This window comes from Orcinus orca, chromosome 14 (assembly GCF_937001465.1).
Source record: "Orcinus orca chromosome 14, mOrcOrc1.1, whole genome shotgun sequence".
In the NCBI taxonomy this organism is placed as follows: domain Eukaryota; kingdom Metazoa; phylum Chordata; class Mammalia; order Artiodactyla; family Delphinidae; genus Orcinus; species Orcinus orca.
Window position 1 is genome coordinate 9,985,052 of NC_064572.1, and position 12,649 is coordinate 9,997,700.

General features: G+C 41.7%; 1 protein-coding gene across 6 annotated transcripts in view; it reads right to left on the bottom strand.

Annotated features, from left to right (window-relative positions):
* The window catches only part of SIPA1L2 (signal induced proliferation associated 1 like 2), a 238,102-nt gene extending 232,043 nt beyond the window's left edge, over positions 1–6,059 (bottom strand). For 5 of the 6 annotated variants that reach the window (XM_049696794.1, XM_049696793.1, XM_049696792.1 and 2 more), the window contains exons 1-3: positions 4,758–6,059; positions 1,958–2,052; positions 1,771–1,855 (exon numbers count right to left, since the gene is read on the bottom strand). The gene's annotated coding sequence lies outside the window, so the exon portion shown is untranslated. The remainder of the gene's footprint in view (positions 1–1,770; positions 1,856–1,957; positions 2,053–4,757) is intronic. The other variant, XM_049696795.1, reaches the window with a different exon arrangement.
* Positions 6,060–12,649: the final 6,590 nt, after the last annotated feature.

Genomic DNA, 12,649 nt, shown 5'->3' on the forward strand with positions numbered 1-12,649 from the left:
ATGGTATTATTTCGAGAATATAATACAGAGGGAGGCAGGACTCATAGGTTTTTGCCCCTCTGAGGGGCAACTGTACAGGCCTACCTCGGTGGCACTGTGGCTTCCATTCCAGACCATGGCAATAAACCAAATAACCCGATAAAGCAAGTCACATGACCTTTTTTGTTCCCCAGTTACCTTATATAAAAATCACGTTTACACGCTACGGTACTCTATTATAAAGTGTGCAGTAGCATTATGTCTAAAAGAAACAAGGTACAGACCTTAATTAAAAAATACTTCGTTAAAAAAAAAATACTTTGTTGCTAAAAAATGCTAACCATCATCTGAGCCTTCAGCAAATCATAGTAGCAACAATCAAAGATCACAGGTCACTATAACAAGTAGAATAATAATGAAAACGTTTGAAATAGTGCAATAATTACCAAAATGTGACACAGAACCACAAAGTGAGCAAATGCTGTTGGAAAAATGGTGCTGATAGAATTGCTAGATGCAGAGCTGCCACAAACCTTCAGGTTGTCAAAAACGCAATATTTGAGACGTACAATAAAGCGAAGCGTGATAAAACAAGGTATGTCTGAAAATGGGCTTTTGTCTCTTACGTACATAGGGCCAGAATGCCAATTTTTTCAGTATCTTCTTATGTTTTAAACATGGTCGTTTCTTCATTATATCTTTTCTCTCCATTATCTACCCAGCTGTTTCCCATAGGAAATTAGAGGAGAAGGGTGTCAAGAGTGAGTGTAGAAGGTATATGTGGGCAAATAATTATGATAAAGTGCTCTCTCCAACTCTATTCTAACAAAAAGCAATTGCGCTAGGGTTCCTATTAGGTTCATTATTCACTTTTCTTCTCCATGCAATAACACAAGTCATCAATAATAGACTATGATTGCTTGCTCCCAAAAGACAAGTTATATGAGATAAAGCACAAAGCAACAAAGTCTCAGACAAGATTTTTTTACGTTAATGTGTTGTTCAAGACAGTTTCTGATTGCCTGGTAATTACCCACCAGGGACCAGCTCTGGTAGCCTGTGTTCCCCAGGAAGGGAACGGAAGGGACTCCTCAAGACTTGCGGCACCAGCGAGGGCATCATACAACATCTAACAGTCAAGGTAGTCAGTCAAGTGCTCCAAATGTGCAGTCTGATCATTTATTATCATGCATTCCATTGGCTATTACTCAGTATACTTCCTGAGTAAAGCCTGCCCTAGAGGAAAAAAATGATACCTCTGTCTATTCCTTTCCGTATGTCTGTACACACATTAGTGATACCCTTCAAACAGGAGGCTCACATTAGCTCAAAGAATAGACCACATTACATTTCATTTGCTCTTGTTCTGATCCTTTCATGCTTTCAGTGGTTTACCAGTGGGAAACCACTAGAGGGGACCCATCCCGACAAGATTAGACAACATACAATTATCATCTTTAGTATTCCCACTTGGAAAATTGACTGGTATTCATGGGGAACAATAAAATCAAATTTGCTTGCACTTTACGCCCAATTCATGGTTATAAAGAGCGGATCCAGTGAGGGGGAGGTGTCACCGTGTACCAGTGGAAGACACCAAAGAGGAAAGTGCATCTGTATCGATTGTAAACATATAGTTAAAGCACTGAGATCATTCATTCCAAACAGTCTGTTTTCCCTCTTTCCTGTAAAGAAATATCAGTGCTCTTGGTTTCTTACTTGCTATTTGGAGGTCAGAGACTCTCCCTTTAGCGTGGGCACTTATCAAGTCAGTATGTATTGAGCTCTTACTGTATGCTGAGCACCGTCCTGGGGGTAGTGGTGCTACACCACAGGTCCATCTCACAGGTGAAACTGGTTCATATCTAGTTTGGGGCTGTAAAACCCCAAAAGAGGATAGGGCACATGACAAGGATATTAAAAAAAAAACAAACCCTAGAATACATGCCTATTCATTCATGTTTTTCCATTCATCCACCCACCTCAACATCCATCAGTCTTTGTGTGCCGTTGTGTGCCAAGCATTGTGTTAGGCACTGTGGTTCCAAAGATAAATCAGCTACAGCTCAGTCACTATGGAAGAGAAAATAAGTAGATTAGTAATTTATTAAAAAGTAGGATAGTTTCTAGGATTTGAATGCACTCCAGCAGTCAGGAAGAGACACGATGTGAAAGCCCCCCAAAATGCCAAATACTTAACCAGGTGCGGAAGAAGCCTGTTTTGGATTAAGATGCCTTTCCCAGTTCCTTCTTAGCTATCACTTTTCTCTGATTTTCACCTATTCACTCCTTAACTCTGGTCAAGGCAATAGTTCCCGGTATTTTAACTTTGTTACTGGCTTCTACTCAAGGTTATAATATATCAAGGTTATTTTTGAACAAAATCCAGGGAAATATTTTCCAGTTTGGAGATAATGTGAAAAGAATTCTGTTACTCTTTAAGATGAAATCTCCTGGATCTGAATTGACATTTACTCCCTAAAGATTTTAAGCTGGTCTTTTTATCCGAAATTATTGCTTTGCTAAGGTTACATCTTTTTGTGTTATCATTTCATCCATTTTTACATTCTGGCTGGGAAGGTAAGCAAAAAAATCAAATTAATTGACAGATATGAGGAAATGTAAAAGTCTAAGTCTCCGAGTCCTGTATATACCCATCCACGTGGCATGGCCATAATTTTTAATACTCCTTAAATTCTTAAATAGCATATGATCCATTCAGTGATTTCAATCTGAATGAGTATTTTTTTAATAAAAAATAACAACCTTAGCGTAACCTCTTGTTCTTGAAATTTTCAGTCAGGATTTGTACTAACAGAGATATTGAACTTTATAGGGATATTCCATTTTAGTTTGAGAGAATATAGATTTTATCTCTATTGCCATGTGTAGGTTCGACTATTGTGTACTTAACTGAACTTTAACCTGCTTTTCCATCATCCTTCAGTACATAAAACTTGGCTAACTAACCCTTTTTGGCTCTTTCTAAAGGAAACAAGACATAGAACATGATACCGTGTTCCTTTTTGTAGCTGCTCTTAAAGTTTAGCCCGTTTATAAGTAGGAAAATAGATAAGGCTAATTAAAAGGGCAATAAACACATCAAGGAAAGAGACTGCAATCTGGCTTCCAGCTTGGGAATTGTTCAGAGAATATGACGGTATTATTTATCTCTGTTGCAACCCAATGATTCACCTGTGACCATTTTCACTCCCATGATTATTCTCTTTGTGACAGAACTTCTGTCATTCAAGTAAGACAGGTCCTACTACCCAAATGTGACAACTGAAACTCTCCTATGTAGAGTCCTGAATTTGCCTCTAAGGGAAGATACAGGTACTGAGGCAACCTTGCTTATAAGTGCCATATTTGCAGGCAATGATATTTCTTCTCCCATTGAACTTGGAGCCAGGAGGTCTGAGGTCTAGCCTGGCTCTGCCACAGACTAACTATGAGATTTAGGGATTTCACTCCATCACTGAGCGCCTCAGTTTGTTTGGCTGTCAGTGACGGAGTGGGAATTAATAATGTCTAAGATTCCTCCTGACTCTTACCTTGTAAGAATATGTAAGGAAGGGATGGGGCGTATGCAATCCTTCAAGCTTAGCAGAAGCTACTGTTCTCTGAGAGGTTTCTGCTCAGGGACAGAAGAGGAATATTTCTGATTCTTCAACACAATGCCGCTTTCTAAATACAATCGGTTGTGTTTCTGCATTTGTTCTGCTAAAGGCAGGACGTTTCTAAAAACCAATGATTCAAAAGAGTTGGGTTGGCCTCCTTTAGACTTGCTATTTTCTACAAATTAAAGCAGTTACAGCTAGAATATGTAATCATTTTTATTTCCTTTTAAAGATCCACTAAGTGGAGTGGAAATTATTTCTGAGCCGTGGAGTCGGCTCACAGAATCTGAAAGTCTAAAAGAACACTACAAATGTTTCCTGGTCTCTCTAGGAATCAATCCAAGACAACAAGAACCTTTACTGTCTTTATTTTATTGTTGTCGTTTTTAAAAGTTCTTTAAAATATTATTTTTTCTTAAAGAATTTTGACGCGGTAGCTGTGTGTCTTTTCATTATTATTTTTTCATCAGCACTGATCGGTGTTAATCTCTCACTCACCTGTGCCTGAGCAGGAATCTTCTCTTTCAAAGTATTGGACTCAGCAGATAGTATCTCCCAGCCTTGTCTGTCACTAATAAAGTGATTGTCACATGGAAGTTTCTTCTAGAATGACTTCTACGTTTCCCCAGGGAGCAGTACTGACTCTCACTCATTCTTCTTTCATTAGTTACCAACCTCTTCCTAAAGGTCAAAGATTTTAACTAGCAATCAGACCTGCTACGTGACAAGTAAGAAAAGATTTGTGGACCTGCTCCTCTGAGCAACAGGCTATAAGTTTGGTCATCCAAAGAAAATGCCTAACTTTATGAGTTTATCTCCTGCAACAAAAGTTAATCCTGTTGATCTTTACGTTGTGATGTGCTTCTTTTCAAGACCAACTCAAATGGGGAAAAGAGGAAAATAAAAAAAGAGCCAAAGCTTTCGGCAAGAGACAGTAAAATATTTATTCTAGATTTTTTTTTCTAATTAAAGTGCTGTTTTAATTGGATTAAATAGATTTTTTAGGCCTTCAACGGTTTGGGTATCCAATGTGTTTGAACCAGGAGGGCAGACACAGGTTTATGGGAAAAGAAGCTTAAATAAATGTGGGTGCTCCCTTTAAGAAAAATATTACAAAATTAGGTATGAAAGTGTACTCCCTTCTCTGCCACTACCTACCTGCTTCTGGTGCTGTATACCATGGGACTCACTCCTACTGGGATACAAACCCTGGCCTAGCACCTTCAAGCCTCTGACTTTTATGGAAATAGAAAAAGCCTCATGGATGCAAAAGAGAGGCATTTCACCACATTCGTGAGCTGTAACCTCTTCAGTCAGGATTCACCTAGAAAAACAAAAACTATTCAGGGTGGGACATTATACAGGAGATAAGGGACCTGAAAACCTAAACAGAAGACAGGGAGACAACATAGCAATTAGCAAGAGCAGACACCACTTCTGTCCCCAGGGCAGGAGTGACAATGGGTAAAGCCACCAGAGCCCAGGCCCTGTCCGATCTGCCGATAACAGAGGAAGAAGCTGCTGGTGGGAACTTGAAATACTCACCCCAAACATTATGGCTTAAAAGTACATGTATTATCTCACAGTTCCCATGGATGAGGAATCCAGGCCTGGCCATAGTGGGGTCCCCAGGCTGTGGCCCCCTCGAGGCTGTCACCTAGGTATTGACCAGGACTACCAGCATCTGAAGACCTGATGTAAGTGATTGTTGGCAGCGCTCAGCTCTTCCTGTGCTGTTGCCCACAGGTTTCCGTCAGTTTCTTGCCACAGGGCAACTCACAACGTGGCAGCTGGCTTCATCAGAGCAAACAGGTGTGAACAAGACAGAAGTCAGTCTTTTATTTTCACCTAATCTTGGACGTGACATCCTGTCATTCTTGCCACTCTCTGTTCATTAGAAATGTCCAGCTCACACTCAAGGGGAAGGGATCATACAGGAGCATGGATACGAGGAGTGTGGGGTCCTCAGGGGCCATGGCAGAAGGTGCCTACCATGCAGGGAGACACAGACCCCGCAGAAGATGGCAGAAGAAGCAGAGCGGGGCGGAGAAATATCCTAGCTCTTGCTTTCTCTCACCTTCTCATCTCTTACAGGCCCCCAACGGGCAGGAGAGTCGTGGAAATGCAGTTCTACGTACAGCAGAGCAGGGCAAGGGCAGGGGTGGGTCTCAGATCAGACTGGTTACTGACCGGCATAGTATGCTTTTATATTTTCTGATGTAACTAGACAAACTGCACAAAGGGATTTTTATCTTAAAGAGAACTATTTAATGGTAAGTGTGGCTCTTTCTGGGACCAAAGGGTATTACTTTTACTCTCCTATGAGATGGCCCTGTGCTATATTCCAACCTTCCTACTCACCAAAGAACCCCCAACACACACACATGCACGCACACACACACGCATACACACGCACACACACATACACACGCACGCACACCCCGCCCAATTCTCGCCCTCTCAGTGGAGCTTCCTTACCTGGCTGGGGGCAGGTAGGGCATACCTGCCGCCTGCACCGCTCTAGCCCAATTATAACCTTTAACTGAATATGATCCAGCTCTGACTCTACAGACTGCATTTCATCACCAAGACAAGTCTTGGGATGCCCAGTTAATACTTTCACAGAAACAGAGGAATGACTAAAGAAGCTGTGGTGTGTGTATATATATATATATATATATACACACACACACAATGGAATACTACTCAGCTATAAAAAAGAATGAAATTATGCCATTTGCAGCAACTTGGATGAACATGGATGAAGCTGGAGGGCATTATGCTAAATGAAATAAGTCAGACAAAGACACAGACACACATAAGTATGACATCACTTATATGTGGAATCTAAAAATATACAACAACAAAAAAGCACACTCACAGATGCAGAGGACAAACTAGTGGTTACTGGTAGGGAGAGGGAAGGGGCGAGGGGCATGATACGGGAGGGGATTAAGAGATAAAAACTATTAGGTATAAGATAAGCTACAAGGATATATTGTACAAAACTGGGAGTATAGCCAACATTTTATAATAACTATAAATGGAGTATAACCTTAAAAATTGTGAGTCACTATACTGTACACCTGTAACTTATGTAATATTAGACATCAAGTATGCTTCAATTAAAAAAAAATACCTCCCAGAAAAGGCGGGGAGTCTGTGAGGCCATTGTGACTTCTCTTATTCAAAAACTTTGGCAGGATTTTTGCAATAAATCAATACTCTGATATTGACCTATTTCTCTTTTCTATAGTGTAAATAGCCGAAGATGAATCTCTAGACTGTGACTATAAAAGTAACAATAAGCAATGGCCCTCTGTTGTTGTAAGACACCTTCCAGCAGATTGCATTTTCCAAAGACGGCTGCAGCAATAGCTCTTGTCTCTCACGCTCTAAGCTCTTGCTACACCCCCATTAAGAGATGGTATTTATGTCTACTCCCCTTGAACCTGGACCAGCGTGTGTGACCGCCTCAACCAATAGGGTGTGGTGGAAGTGATACTACATGACATCTAAGGCTAGATCATAAAAATCCCACACACGTGCACCTTGTTCTCTTGCTACACTCACTCTTGGAGTCTAGCCACCATGTTGTAAGGAAGCCCAGGCAGCTGCAGAGAGGCTCACAGGGTGGGGGAACAGCGGCCTCTGGTTCCAAACCCAATGTTTGCCCAAACAGCAGCCAAGACCAAGACCAACAACCAAGACCAACCAATAGTTACATGAGTGAACCATCTTGAAATGCATTCTCCAGTCTCCCATTGAGCCTCTCCACCTGACGCCACTTGGAACAGAAACAAACCATCCCCACTGAGCCTTGTCCAAATTACAGATTTGTGAGCAAAATAAACGGTGTTGTTGCTGTTTAAGCCTCTAGGCTTTGAGGTGGCTTCTTACACAGCAGTAGGAAACCCAAGCACACCCTTTGGGGAATCCCCCCAAAGCCAAGGTAGAGTACATCAATTAGGAATGGACCTGGCTAGAAGGAATAGCAATGCTGACTTAGGCTGGCTTACACAGACAGGGATTTTCTTTGCTCACATAGCGGGAAAACTGGAGTAGAAGGCTGCTGGCCTGGGTTTAGAGGCTCAGCTCCATCAGGGTGATTGCCTTTGAAATTCCCCCATCCTTTCCCTCCTGCCTCATTGTAACAGGACTGCAGTCCTGGCTCCGGTGCAGTGTCCGTGTTCAAGGTAGGATGAAGCAGAAGGGAAAGAGGCCAAGTCAGCCCATTTGCAACTTTAAGCTTCTCCTCAAGCTCTCTCAGCCTATGGGTCTTTTTCTTTTCTAATTTTTTTTAAACTTTTATTGAAATATATAGTTGATTTACAATGTTTGTTAGTTTCGGTGTACAGCAAAATGATTCCGTTTTATATATATATTCTTTTGTTCGATTCTTTTCCATTATAGAATATCTTGTATATCTTCCAATATTACAAGGTATTGAATATAGTTCCCTGTGCTATACAGGAGGTCCTTGTTGCTTACCTATTTTATATACAGTGGTGTGTATACGTTAATCCCAAACTCCTAATTTATCCTCTGCCTTCCCCCTTGGTAACCACCATTTGTTTTCTATGTCTGTGAGGCTATTTCTGCTTGTAAATAGGTTCATTTGTGTCATTTTGGTGCAGCTCCAGCTGGAATAGATGCAGGAATAAGGAGTTCCTGCTCAGTATATGGAAGCTGACAAAGCAGAAGGGAGTTGAGTTGAGTTGGTCTCTGGAGCACCGAACAAAGTGTTTGCCCCAAGACTTTGCAAGGGGTCCCAGCATGAGATGAGGAGCCTCCAGAAACAAAAACTAAAAGAAATGAGAAACCAGGTCAGTTTTACCACTCAAGGAAAAATACAATTTAGGTTTTGTTGTTAAATATTTAATATTTTCAAAAATTGGTAAAACTCCATATGAAATCGGCATTTTCCTCCGGGTCTTCAAATTTCTCTTTGCAGATTTTTCCCGAATTTCTGTCGGCCGCCCAACCTCTCCCTGAATTCTAGTTCCCCCATTCGCCCCAGTCTCAAGTCAGATGGCCTCTCACCACTTCCGAACCAGCGCATCTAACTGACCTCACTGCCCACTGAAGCCTTCCTCATCGGTCTCCCCTATTAATGCGAAACTTCAGCCATCTTTTAGCCTCTCCCCCTCAGTTTCCCTTTCTTGTAACTTTATGAGAGAACTCTGCTTTTCCGTCCTCTCTGCCACCAACTTAGCTTAGGCTCCTGCTAATTTTCTCTAGAACTAGTACAATAAACCCATTGGCTTTGTCATCCCTCTTCTCTCTCCTTTCTAATCCATCCTTTACTCAGTTGGGATATTAGGGTTGACTTTTATATGGTTTGATATAGTTGTGTAATTTCCTAGGAAGATAATGTGGTCTATATGAGTGGCTTCTCCAGCCATATTGTCTGCCCGTTTGGAAATAAACACATCATTTACTCATCAAGGGGTCTCGGGCCAGGTTCTAAGGGTGTAACGGTGGGTTCAGCTTTAATACCTCGAAAATATGGATGCAGAGAGACAGAGTAAATCTTACTACTGAAACACCTTCCCAACTTCCAAGGGCCTAAGAAAGGGAATTCGATCATGGCTAATACATACAGATTGCATGATCTTTCACATGAAAAACGGAATGTCTGACTTTTCTCTATCATCTTCTGTCATGTTAGTGGGGGAGTCTTCTTCAGATGTGCATTCACCAGCTGAAGGGTCCAAAAACACTTATGTCTACTTCAGCCTGGGAACACGTGGCACATATTTACTCCTCTTCCCTCCAGATTTATCAACTTGAACGAACTGGAGCAATGCAGCTTGATAGACAACTTTCCCAGATTAAGTTTGAGTATACCTCTGGTCTTGCCCGCTCTCTGCTCACAAACATCTAATGGCGCCTCCTTCTCCTGTCTCTGCTTCCCCTCCACGATGGGCTAAGTTCTGCCCCTCCACGCCCATTCCTCTCTGCCATCCAGCTGTCCTCGAACCTCCAGGGCAGTGTGACAGTGGTTCTCACAAGCTGCTTCTTCTGTTTCAACCATGTTCTTTCCTCAACAAAATCCAATTCAAAAGATGTGTGACGTCATAGAAGGCATGTTCATTTATCTAAGTAATTTATAAGGGAATAAAACCACTTCTTCATCTTTATAATAGGAGTTTTATCATCACTCTTACATAAATTTGGTACTCAGTGAATATTTGTTGAAAAAAAATGAATGTAAGCTCTTTCATTTATCAGCTATTTCCCAAACAGACAGGTTCTAACTTACAAGATGCTTGTAGTCATGACCCGGTTAATAAATTGTCCTCTATAGTCAGTGATGCCGCCATCTGCCACTTTGTGTACAGGCATTTGTCCTGCGTTACAATTTACAGTGCTTGCACTGACATAAACTACTCACCAACCAAACATGGGTCATTCATATGCTAGTTTTTAATGGAAATGTAATTGACCTACAACACTGTTAATTCCAGGTGCACAATATAGTGATTTGACATTTCTCTACATTACAGGATGTATCACCACTCATTCATGTGGTATACATTTCCCCACTACTACATACATCTGCATACTCAGATGGTATACCTGGCACCTCTTCTAGGACTTGGTCTAATACCACATCAGAAGTCAAGTTCCGAGGAACCTTGGAGGGTAGGTATCTACATGTCCAGATGGTCTACTGCATGCAGGACCCTGTACACGGGGCTCCTCTGAGTTCCAGCCTTGGCCCTGACTTGTCCCATGAGTGAAGCAGATTCACTAGCCAGTTCCTAAAGTGGATACAACCCCCACATTAATTCAGCTCATTCCACTCTGGTTTTCAACTAGGCAGACTGGAATGTGGTTTGAGATTTAGGACATGCCAACCTTCATTCTCTGCACTTTTTCTGCCTTATATCAGCAGCTAGCAGAAGACTCCAGCTTCTCTCTGTTTCAAAGCATGACCTTCCATTGGAATATTTTTCAAAGTTCTCAAGAAATTCTCTATTTCTAAATTTGCTTGCAAATCCAAGAGGTCCCCAAGCTCTAGCCTCCCCTAGGTCTGTGTCTTCACACTGTCTCCCATGAAGATTCTTACACTGTCGTCAGTCCTCATAATTTAGGAAGGGCTTCCAAGCCCAGAGGAGTTAATTTTGAAACACAAAGGTTGCCAGCTCACCAGGTTAAAATTACTTTACATACAGCCAATAACAGAAGACCATCCCTTGCACTCTCTTTAAAAAGATGGCATTCATCTCTCCACATAAGGATACAGAGCATATAAAACCAAAAGACAGCATAAAACTTTCTGGAAACAATACCAGATAATGGTAGAAACATAGCTATCCTTTTCTTTTCTGTAACTAGAGAATTCTAGTAGCCACTGCCCTGAAAGGCACTGCTAAAGATTACAAGGTTGATTTTAGTTGTATCGTTGAATCCTTCCCGTTTGGTGTGTATTAAGTATTATTGGTTCTAATCAGTTACATAACATGGCCTCTGTAATACTTCTATTTCATTCATGAACGTATTTCTCATTATACTTTGTTTTGTTTTGTGCTTTTTACCTTTCTTCTTAAGCTCAGGCTAATATAATTGCTATAACTCAGAAGTTAAACGACATAAGGTCAGAACTACTACCAGCAGAAAATCGAATACTATTGAATACTTTCCAGTTAAGAGTTGACACAGACATCTTTTTTAATCAGAAAACATTGAAATAGTTTGTTTGCATTTTATGCTTATTGTGTTAATTTCATCTCATTCCTAATTCTTTGTTCTCTTTATTTGATACCTAAGGCTCTCCAGCACTTCCTTTTTTTCCTAATATTTATTGATTTATTTGCTTGCACCAGGTCTTAGTTGCAGCAGGCGGGCTCCTTAGTTGCAGCATGAGAACTCTTAGGTGCGTCATGCATGTGGGATCTAGTTCCCTGACCAAGGATCAAACCTGAGCCCCCTGCATTGGGAGTGCGGAGTCTTAACCACTGCACCACCAGGGGAGTCTCCAGCACTTCCTTTTCTTAACAGCAGTGAGCTCCAACCTGGCTGTTTTAAAGCCTGATGCCCCGTGAGAACTCAGTCATGATTTGTTGAATGAAGAAAGGAGTGAATGAATGAAAAGAAAAACAACGATAACAACGACGGAAAAACAAAGACCAGAGTCTATGTGTTTGTGTGTAATTTTGGTCATACGAATTCTAACATCAGGTCACATGAAGCATACTTTTTAAGTTCTATTTATAATAATTCAAGGTAATGAGGATGAGCTGTCAAAGCTCACACAGTCGATGTAGGAGGTAGGTCTGGTACACGGAAATGTTTTAAACCCCAAATGAAAAAGCATAAGCACCCTCTTACAGTGAGAATGCTCCTTGATGCTCTTCGTCTTTTCCAGTTAAAGAAACTGAGACCCGGAGAAATTACACGATTTGCCCAGAGGCACACTGTTAGGCAAGGTCGGGGAGCCTAGGCTCTTGACTTCCCTGGCAGTCTTTACCCCATAAAGTTTCTCTCCACCCCCAGCCCATCTGCTGACTCTGGGCATGGCATCTGTATTTGATCCAGCTTCTCAGAGCACATCAACTGTGAGCCGATTGGATGTAAATACAGAGAGAACAGAAAACTCTCTTTCTCCAGGCAGCTGGAAAGTGTCACTTGGCATTTATTTTTAGCATCTTGTGTGTGCTTGGGAACAACCATGGCAACAAAGGCACCTGGGAAGACCTTCAGGAGACAGTCACAGGGACAAGCGAATTGCACGAGAGGGAGGCTGCTTCACCTCCACGGGGACGTGCGGGCAAGCTGGACATGTTCCTGTCACCGGGAGAGAATAAACTCAGAATCAGCGGGACTCGCCTCCACTTCGGCCATCAAGGACTGATGAGATCATCTTTGTAAAACTGTCTTCCCCTCCCTTCCTTTCCTTCTCCCCCAGCAGCACCAATACAATGTGTAAATATAGCCAAACAAGTTGCCCCTGACTTGGAGATCTCATCATATGTCATGTTTTGGTAAGTCCAGCCCTTCATGAGACTTCTACACACATAGCCCTGGAGAGGAAATGACTCAGG